This window comes from Mercenaria mercenaria, chromosome 14, assembly GCF_021730395.1.
Source record: "Mercenaria mercenaria strain notata chromosome 14, MADL_Memer_1, whole genome shotgun sequence".
Lineage (NCBI taxonomy): Eukaryota > Metazoa > Mollusca > Bivalvia > Venerida > Veneridae > Mercenaria > Mercenaria mercenaria.
Window position 1 is genome coordinate 51,914,133 of NC_069374.1, and position 11,398 is coordinate 51,925,530.

Genomic DNA, 11,398 nt, shown 5'->3' on the forward strand with positions numbered 1-11,398 from the left:
AGGAATTCTTCAAAAGAATGTAAATTTGCTACAGATGTGATAAAAAAGGACATACGCACAAGTGTCCAACTCTTCCTGTCAGGAGCGGTAATAATAGAGAGCGAAACACCGACTTCTTCAGGCGTAGAATGTTTAGGACAATTCACTAACAAGCATTCCCGTTCGAACAGTGATAAAACAAAATGGGTTTGGCTTAGGATCTGGCATGGAGGAAGCGTGTAAAGTCATTATTCCAAGTCTCAGCAGAGATAAGGAAATGTACCATAAGCTTTCGGTTTGGCTCTACCGTTCACCGTCTCAACACACGAGTGATGGTAACTTTATTCATTATGTTAAAAAATATACTCAGATTGTACCACAACGAATGTACGCACAAAAAGTGTTTACCTTGCCCACCAGGTGACTATCCACCAGGCGACTTTATTTATTACGGTGTTCACTATATCGGGCTTCGACAAGAATGGCACCGCCGCAAAAAGTTGCTTTTCCACTTGGTCGATTGCAGATACAGCTGAAGTTGATCAGCAGCTGATGGTATACAAGGCGTAAAAAAATCAATATTAAAAAAGAGATATAATACATTTGATCTGATCATACCGACACCTCCTCAGGAAAATACGGTAGAGAAATCAGGATACCCAGATCGGACTGTCAGTCAGCACCTACAACAGGGTTACCATTACGATACTACAGACCGGGGCAATGTCAGGAAAAATAAAACGTAACATGGCGAAATCAGAAGCAGAAGAGGGAGTTTCTAATGCGAAGCGTAGGAAACTTTCAAAAAAATAAAAAAAAAACAATTATAAAAAACTATGAAAAAATGACATATGTTACTCGTTTCATATGATAATTGTCTTACACGATAGCTAACACTATTTACTACAAAGACTAAACTGTATTATAATTTCTTTTTCTACAGTAAATAGGATGATTTTTAATTTAAAGTCGAATGTATGATGTTAACTAACACTGGCATAGCAGATCCACGCACGCTGAACAATAAGCGTAGTAACAGAGAAAACCACACCCACCCCCCTATAACCACATCGTCAGACATCGGTCAGGCACCCATGTGCAATAAAACCCTGACCGTGTACACCACCCCCATAACACAGAACAACTCCCCGGCTCTCTGTCCTCCTGTTTATCGCCACTAGATTCTGAATTGAATGACACTTTTATAATCACTTAATAGGGATGGTTGGATGGTCCAATAAAAGGACATTTTTAGTCACAACTCAATAAAAACCCAGACAAGTTCTGGATTAGAATTATGGAATTTTGGACTGGCTCAGGCTTGAAATCAGACAAGGCCGGGGTACAAGGTTGTTTAATTTAACTCTGTATGCGGATTATAGGCCACTCCACCCCAAGTCTTGCGGAAAAAGGCTGCCTTGCCTCTTCTCTATTTCTTTTCATTAAACCTGTCAGGGCGTCCGTTTCCTTCTTGAATAGTATGACCGTACTGAAACGAAGTAACTTTGTTAGGCCTTGATTAAAATGGTATGTGATTTGTAGAAATAAACGCCTTCAATTTAATAAGCAAAATATCGGATGACTCCTACTTTCTACATTTTTAAGAAGAAACAAAAAGATATAATTTTTGGCCCTATATTCATTTCTAAATAGACCTTATATCAAGCTTCTTTTTTTATTATTTCAACCATTACAATTATTTTATATGGAATCAAGCTTATTTAAAAAACAAAGTAAAATCAGTAAAATAATAAAAAAGTTTCTGTGACAATATCTGAGGATAATATTTCCTTTCGAAAATATTTGTTTGTGGAGTCCTGAGAGAGAGGGATGAAAAGTGGCGTTGGGTGCCTATAAAGCATCTGTCTACTGACGACAATAGGAGGAGGTCCACAGTGCACTGCCTCTGGCATTACAGTCATTAATAAGCGAGGTCTTCACCTGTCCCACTCTGTCGATTTAACTGGAAAACTCTTCAATCATCGTCGTTCCAGTTCATCCTTGTTGGTGTTTTAGTGGGCACTCTTTCCTCCATCAACAATGGCATGGCTGGCACTAGAGTAACTAGACCCCTGCCGGGGGTCCATCATCCCCTCCAGCTCTTCCTCAATCGCCAAAATTTTCCTCGCCAAACTGCCTCTTCTCTCTCCCCCGCTTTCAATGCTCTCAATAAATTGTTCTATCATTTTCCCCCAGTCTGTGCATGTACTTTCAGGATTCTGTCTACTGCCGTTCATTGGATGCCATGATTACGTTTTTGTTGTTGATTATGATTTCAAGCGATGAAAAGACCTGAAAAACGAAAACTGTGATTTATACACCAAAACCGGATTGACCTACATTTACAAATGCAAAAAGAAACTAAGAACCAATCAAAATCAATATTTTTTCATTTGTGTTCTTAAATTTAAAACTTTTGGACCTTAGACTTTTTTCCACTTTTTTAAAAAATCATTAAATAATTAAAATCTTAGTTTCTTTTATTCTCAATCAAAACAATAATTTGCATGTAAATATTTTGTAAACATTTAGGCAAGTTCTTAATAATGACCGTCAATTCATGCGTGTATTTAATACACTGTACTGTAGTATATCGTTCAATAGTATTTATGGGGTTTGTAGATATTCATATGTAGCGAGGTAAAGTAATTAAATAACCTTTTTTAAAATACAAAATCTTTAAATCATCTTCAATACACTGAAACGATCTAATATAAGAAAATGAATATCACAAGGTTAGGTAAACATAAAAATATACTCTTTAACGTGGAATTTTTCAGTGGGCATTTCTGTTGCCAAGCAAGAGGAAGATAGATTCACTGTTTTTTTTATTTAAGAATTTTTAACTGAAAACATTGAATAACATTCATTTTGCATTTATAGTTTGTAATTTAGAATGAAATGAAATAAAATTAGCAATAGATTGGAATTCCATTGAGTTTATTTGAATTTATTGAGTTGAAAATTTTTAAAGAAAAAACAGTTCGGACCCCCCCAATTTCACTTTATTTCACAACGTTGTTTATAAAGATTTGCGCTGATTGGCGGAGTCGTCATTGTCTTCTTTGTCGTGAATTCGGTTGCGGTGTTCATTGTTTACCTGTTGAGTAGGTTCAATCGTTTTCGTGATATAAAAAAATAAAAAGATAATCATGACCATACTTAGTTCATTTACCTTCTACCATTCAGCTTGGTAACTATGATGATTTACTGGCGGCAGCGACAAAATTCAGTACAAGTACCTGCTTCATTTGATTCCGAGCAAAATTACTGGAAATGGTATCAATTATGGTTCTTAATATACATTTACATCACCGGACGGCAATACAGCAGCAAATCAGACCTAATAGTCTCTTTTATCAAACAAGGACCCAACATACAGCAGCATTTCCAATTGCAACAGCAACAGCACAAGCAACGCAGCAGCAAAACAGCAACCCCACCGCAGCAAAAGAAACATCAACAACAACATAACCAAGGGTTGATATTTCGAAGAAAAGTTAATTCTTGAGTTGGTACAAGAATTACGCTAGATGAATTCAAATATGGTCAATTTAGAGAATGCATTTCGTCAATGCTCATGAAAACCACATCGCTGAAAATTCAAAACTGTAAAACTGGTTGTTCCGGTTGCAATTCAAATATGAATAGGAGAGGTGAGGAGAAAGAGAAAGAAGAGAAGGTTATAGGAAAGGGAAAGAGGAGAAGAAAGTAGAATCAAGTGCAACAGAGAAACATTTCAGAAAAACGAAAGGCTGAATTTGGTCTTGGTTCTCATGGAAAAAAGCATACTAAAAAACTTCAAGAAATAAATGCAAAAAAAAACTATAAAACAACGGGTTCTTTTCATGGACAACCAAATCGCTTAGAAAAAAGTTATCTTATCCGTATTGTGTCAAACAAACAAATATACAGTAGGGCATATATCTTTTTTTATTTTAGTTATAATAAAAAACATTCTGCACTTTAGTAAGTCCCATTATATATAAAACCATCACTTATAGTACTTTAAACTTTGATTTTATTAATATGTTTATTGCAATGTGATCGCGACATATTTTCCATGCAGTAATAAGGCCGATAAACTCATTACTTGTGATTGGCTCAGATCCTTGTCTTTTTGTCATATTGTTGGGTAGATTTTTTTCATTTTTCAATTTGTAGGCATTCCGTTTTTCCTTATAAGTTTTTAGTAGGTCAATCCCAATATATTGTACTATATATACCGCACATCCGACATATCTTTATCATTTATTCAAAAATGGCTCAATCAATCGAATAAATTGCAAATGTTGATGTAGAGTAGCTAAGGTAAATACATTGTCTTGAGACGAGATATGTCTACAGTTCTATACTGAGGTCTATGCTCAGTAGAGAAAGAAGATACAAGAGGTTCCATTACAGGAAACGGAGGGTTCTGCATCGATGATATTTACTGCACGGGGAGTACAGAGAAGGTGTAGAAGGGGATGGTAGGCAAAAATGCAGAAAGGGACTGGCTACAAACAAGAAGAAGACATCTGCGACAAAAATCAGACTGCTCCCGTACTTATGGCAATAGTCATTCAATTGCAGCACAGCAACCTGCTGCAATACAGAACGTCAGGTGGAAATGCTAGCAACTCAAACAGGCACACCGCAAACAGATGGTAACACTTACTAAGTCAATGGTGTTGTGTTTTTGGAAAAAAGAAATATGTATAAACACATCAAAAACAAACAAAATATAAAAACAGATAACACAAAAACAAAAAAAAAAGGTACCTTGTTAGGACCACCAAATATCATTAGATAAGAGTATCTTTCAGTATTGTCAAAACCAAATATCCTTATAATAAGGACAGGATTGTTACAATATTTTTTATTTTGACTCATTTATAACATAACTTTTCATTTTTTTCATGTCAAAATACATGTTACTGTTAATTATTGTCTACCAGGTTCTGCTTATGAGTACGAATTATGCTTCGTCTGTTGTGTGACTCCTAATTTCCTATTGACCGATCTGCATGTTGAATCAACAACATAGTCATAATGTGCAATGTAGATTTATCGCAGCATCTTCATCCTTCATTTGGGTTCCGTCCTGATGTCACATTCACACAAAACGAATTGGGTATGCAAAGTGTGTTTCACCACCATTCGAAGTTCGATCTCAGGATTAATATTTACTCATGTATTTTCGGAGCGAGCATGTTACATCCATGTAGAGTAACTCATATCAAACTTGTCCTTACTTTTGGATATGTCCTTGTTAAACGGAACGCAGTGGAATAGTTCAGTTTGTTAGCAGAAAATTCAAAATAGGTCACTCTTCATATTTACAAAAAATTCTTTGGCAAAATTCTCCCACAATATCCATTTACGAAGCTCCATAGTGGACGATTGGAGGATGTCTACTTTTAAATCCGGAGGGCCCTCTTCTTTTCGTACATTAGTCTTTGATTATATTCTTTCAAACGTGTATGGACGAAACGGAAATGCCAGATGTACTTTACTGTATTGTGCTTCATACGCCCATACTTTGTGATGTCCGTGTCCGACACTTCTTCAGTTCAGCAGTGAGGGCATTCGGTCATGTTCTCAAATACTCGAGCTATTTTCCCTGTTAATGGTAGTAGAAATCTGAAGCTAAGAAGATGATGTTGTAGTAAGTGAGAACACACATAGAAAGAAAAAACTTCTTATATACTACTCACTCTGCTGAAAAAAGGACTATACACTACGTTAAAAAATGGACTATAAGTTTCTAAATAGAGGTCCCATATCGCCCCCCCCCTTGGGAGGTCACCATATCGCCCCACTTTACTTACTACCCAGAAGGGGGGTTAAGTCATCCCAGAAACGTCTAACACTACCGAACGGTATTTGTCATTCAAGATTGTCTAATTCAGAACTGGCGGGTGTTTTAAGATTTAGTATTCCTGGAACGTCTATCTTAGTCATTCTGACTGTCTAACTCAGACAGAGCGGGTTAGTCATTCCAGAACGTCTAACTTAGACAGGCGATTTAGTCATTCCGGAACGTCTAACTTAGTCATTCCTGAACGTCTATCTTAGTCATTCCTGAACGTCTAACTCAGACAGGCGTGTTAGTCATTCCAGAACGTCTAACTTAGACAGGCGATTAAGTCATTCCGGAACGTCTAACTTAGTCATTCCTGAACGTCTAACTCAAACAGAAGGATTAGTCATTCCAGAACGTCTAACTTAGTCATTCCTGAACGTCTAACAACATGCAACGACGGATGCCCCATTAGCGATGCTCACTCCTGTGATTAAGACCGACATTATCTAAATTACCAGATGCGGAGAAGCGGTAAGTAAAGGACGACTTGGTATATCCTTAGAGCAATACTGATTCATGAAATTGAACTGTAAACACTAAGCAGTTGGTTTTGTTTCCAGTCAGCCCTCGACACTATAGGCAATAGGAAAGCAGTTTTACCACGGAATCTTGTTAGTTATTACGGAAGATAGGGGAGACATTTCTGTTCTCTTTATTAGTGCAATTATATAAGAAATACCACTTATAGGCTGTTCAAAACACAAAACGCCTGACGTCTAGATTTAATAATAAGTCCAGACTTAAATTATATGCTGTTCAATAAAAATCTCTTAAAAATACATTTAAAAAAGAACGATACATTTTTTCACTTCCGGCAGACGTCTGTTAGATTGGGATTTTCTTCTAAACTTTTCTGCTATTCTCATGGGCTCAAACGAACGGAGCAGTTTACAAACAAGCCTGAGGTTCTCGCATAAATGGTAAGATGCTAATTTGGCAGCTTTCACCAGGGCCAAGTTCAGTGTACAATTATTGCAGTGGTAGCTTTTGAACATTTTAAATGATATTCAGTATTAACTAGGAAGTGCTTGGGTTCCTAATAGGCACAACTTATCATATAACCAGAGACAATAATTAGATAACATTTGTTATCTATGTGTCTGATATAACTTTAAAAGTAGCAACACTGGACCTCTCATAGGTTTCTTTTTTAAAGTAGCCTACTTAAATTGTTTTATGCTTTCGTCAACGTTACAGAAACAACTTGCTTGACCTTCCCTAATGAACATCCGGTCTAGAGGTCACGGCAGTGTGCACATGTTTGGCGTATGTAAACAAACAAAAACAGAATTGAAAAAAAAATCACATTTTTACAATAAAACTCGAAATGATGAATGAAATTCATCTTGTATATCCTTTCCGCAGCCTTAACGTACTAAATCGTATTAGCGTCTGATGGCCCTTTCATGCTTCCGTAGAAACAACATTTATTATATGAAACTTATTTTGAAAATATTTCTGAAATGTCTAGGTCTGCAGCTCTCAAATACGGTTATATCTTACATCTGAGGCATCTACTGACACTCTCAGACAACATCAAAAATGACATTTTGTGAGATTTTATGAAGTCCCAAAATAATCAATGTACCCTTGGTCCGTTACGGACCCCTGTGGGTTTTCTGTTTATCCAGAGCTCAAATATGTTTTCATAGATTAAAAGCTGACATGCTGTACTAAAGCCCAGGTAACTTCAATTTGTAACAAAGTGCTGAAAATGGCTCCCCAATAGCAAAACAAAAAAAAAAGAAAAGAAAGAAAGTCCAGGCGCATACATTTAGACGGGGTGACCCCTGCGCGTGACCCCTGACTACGAATCAAATGCGGCTTTCGTTTTCAAGTTTAGTATTTCTACTTTCATTTTATTTACTTCAGGAAATAGCTGAAGGTCGAGTGACGTCATTTTCTGTGTTGTCAAAAACATACATGTGCCTGGCGAGATTGCTTAAATATGTGCTGGCCGTCCTAAGTTTATGCATTTAATTTGAAATCGTACATTGGTCTGCATCTATTCTGTTTATTTTATTCATTTTGCACATTTATGCTGCATTTTCACATTTTAGCGAACACGTGTAGTAAAATGACGATTGACTTACATTTTCACATTAGTCAATCAGAATGGTTTTGTAATCTAGAACGAAAATTCAACATGGAAGTTCAAGCAAGTTTTTTTGTGTAACGTTGAAAGAAAACTATAAACTACGCGTTGTTTTTCTAGGATAAGATGTATTGATGAAATGTGACCGGTACACAATGGAAGATAAATTACCACTTGTTTGATATCCATAGTACACATTAACCGAACTGCGTGTTTTAGGTATGAAATCATGGTTCTTATAGAATACCTAAGGGTAGGGTATAACATGTACAGAGGCATTTTCTTTCTGGTCTAGCGCCAGTGGTCAATATGGAAAGATATTGACGTTTTAGGTTCCACTGAAATTTAACAAAGTAAATAAATGAGTATGTAATAATAACAATTTTATTTAATGTGAATGAATTTCTTGAGTCTCGAACATCACAAATCGCAGCCCCTTTTCATGCCTGTATGTAGGGCGTACTAAGTGATATTCATGATTTATCATTTAATTAATTTACAGACAGGACAATTGAAGACCGTGGAGAGTCTTGTGCAGGATGTACGGGCCGAACAGAAAAAAAAAGTTGTCGCGTGGAAACACAATGGTAACTTTATGATGACAGTAAATGTTATCTGCTCTCAAAATTTTACCCACTGACAAAGTTGGAGGGGTATAGTTGTCGTGTTGTCCGTCCGTTTATCTTTCTGTCAGTCTATGCATCCGTCCAGGGACTATACTATTCGCTGTCCAACACAAACTGTCTGAAAGTTTTATGATTTACTCCAGCGATTGAACACACGGGTCAGACTGCACAGACGTGCATGCTGCTCTGGGGTCCTGCATACTGTAGGCCTAAGACACAGCAGGATAAAGGTTTATACTTATTGTGTATAAAAAACAATATTTGGGCCGCACCATGAGAAAACCAACATAGTGCATTTGCGACCAACATGGATCCAGACCAGCCTGCGTATCCGCGCAGTCAGGTCAGGATTCATGCTGTTCGATTTCAAAGCCTATTGCAAATAGAGAAACCGTTAGCGAACAGCATGGATGCGCAGGCTGGTCTGGATCTATGCTGGTCGCAAATGCACTATGTTGGTTTTCTCATGGTGCGGCTCATTAATTGGTTTATATACTGGAGCACTTAAGGACACCTTTACATGAAAAATGAGCCTAGACGAGAACGAATATAACCATTTTTAAACACCATTTTCTTAACTTTTAATGCTAAGTTCATCATCCCGTCTTCTAAAAATAAAACGTCAAGCCGACAGATTGTAAAACATAACTATAAACAAGCCAACAATGAAGGATTCGAAAGACGCAATAAATGAAGCTCAAAAGACTGGTTTGGCAATACAGTTGCCACTGCTAGCACAGAAAGCAAGGTTAAAAACAGTCTCAATTAAATTCGATGGCTTCGGTCTTTTTCGTTGTTTTTAAACAAAAATTTTATCGTAATACCGCCCTGTATGATTAAAAGTAGTCACACCAAACATTTAACTGTCGTAAATATGTGTCTTTTTATAAATGTACGAGTATTATTTAGTATCCTTGCATAAAACCTTTTTTTCCACTGGATCCGGGCATGTATTAACGGGAGAAAACTATGTAATAACCAGACAATTCACGTGCCGATAAAACATTATTTTTATCTTTGAAATGCTGTGAAATCGCCGAAAACTGTGAATGTATTGAATCGCATGCAATTTATATGCGATTGTTTATTTTAGGAAGCATAACAACGACTTTTGGAAGTTTCAATCGGTATGATTTTATTTAATATCTCACAGAACTCATATACATCTTGGAAGCTGGTCAACACATTGAAAACGGTTCGTACACAAAATAACTCGTATGTATTATTATAGTGCATATTTTCTGACCTGGCGAAGATATTTTTAGTACAGACTTTACCATCAAAAACAATAGGTAACTTGTGCATATCGGATTTATTCGTACGGAATGAAACCAAATCTAACGATGTAGCCGATTACCCTAAACTAAATGAAAGAATGGCCCATTTATGACCTTTCTATAAATATCTCCGCCTGGTCAGAAAATATGCACTATATCATTATTATTATTATTATTATTATTATTATAATTATTATTGTCTTGCTGTTTACGTATAAGTATGGTTAATGTTATGTTTGTAATAACGAGAAATAAAAATAATAGTTTAAAAACCTTAAATACATGCTTTTGGTAGTGTTGTTTATACTAATTTGTTTTAGCTCGATTGTGATGAAAGCTTCAAGCTTATTGGAACCACTCTCGAGTCCGCATCCTGGAAAAACCAGTACTGGTGTCATATAAGAAGTCATGGTCGTGACCCAAGTTTCAAGCTTATTGGAACCACTCTCGAGTCCGCTTCCTGGAAAAACCAGTACTGGTGTCATATGACACCCAGTAGGGTTCGAACCCATGATCTCTGGATTGAGCGGCCGACACCTTAACCACTAGACCACCGCTCCCCTTGTTGATTTGGTCGTCCCGGTTATTGATATTTTAAAACCTATGAAAGCAATACGTCTAGTCTTCGTGTAAGGTATTTATGCAAGAAAAGCGACAATACACGTTATGTCTCGCTTAGAACTGCACACACAAAAAAACGTATATTATCCCTTCCTTAAAGTAAGGTTTTGGCTGCAAGATTGTTCAAATATATATGGCGATATGATATAATATTAGAAAATACTGTTAGGGAACAAAATGTTTATTAATTTGAAATAAATTGTATTACTCTGTCTCCTCAAAAGAAGCGGTTTTCTGTTTAGCAACGCTTTAATACCGGTACGAGTTTACTGCGGCGTTAGGCTCTTCTTTTATACTAAGACTTACAATATTCACTTTAAAGGCTTATAATGCCTTTATTCATAGTTCTTGTTCTCAACATAAATATGAGCCTTGCCATGGGAAAACCAACATATTGGCTTTGCGACCAGCATGGATCCAGACCAGCCTGCGCATCCGCGCAGTCTGGTCAGGATCCATGCCATTCGCTTTCAAAGCCTATTGCTATGAGAGAAACTGTTAGCGGACAGCATAGATCCTGACCAGACTGCGCGGATGCGCAGGCTGGTCTGGATCCATGTTGGTCTCAAAGCCACTATGTTGGTTTTCTCATGGCACGGCTCAATATTATGTCTCTTTCCTGTTAAATCCTGTTTTCAGTATTTGTTTTCTCATATATATGCCAAAGTTTGAATATTAATAAATATAGTAGAAATACTATTGAAACCATTGTTTATGATAACCCCACTTTATGTCCAAGTGTAATATTGAAAGTAGCGATTTTCTCGCCTGAAAACTATTTGGATACATGATCTATCTGGTTTTTTTTTAACATGACATTAAAATCCTTATAGAACTTTAAATATTTAGCTACCGCTTTAAAAGTTAGACAGGACCATGTAACATTTTGCCCTGATCACGTTTAACAAGTAAAAGGAAATTACTTTCATTAAAATTGTGAAAATACCACTAA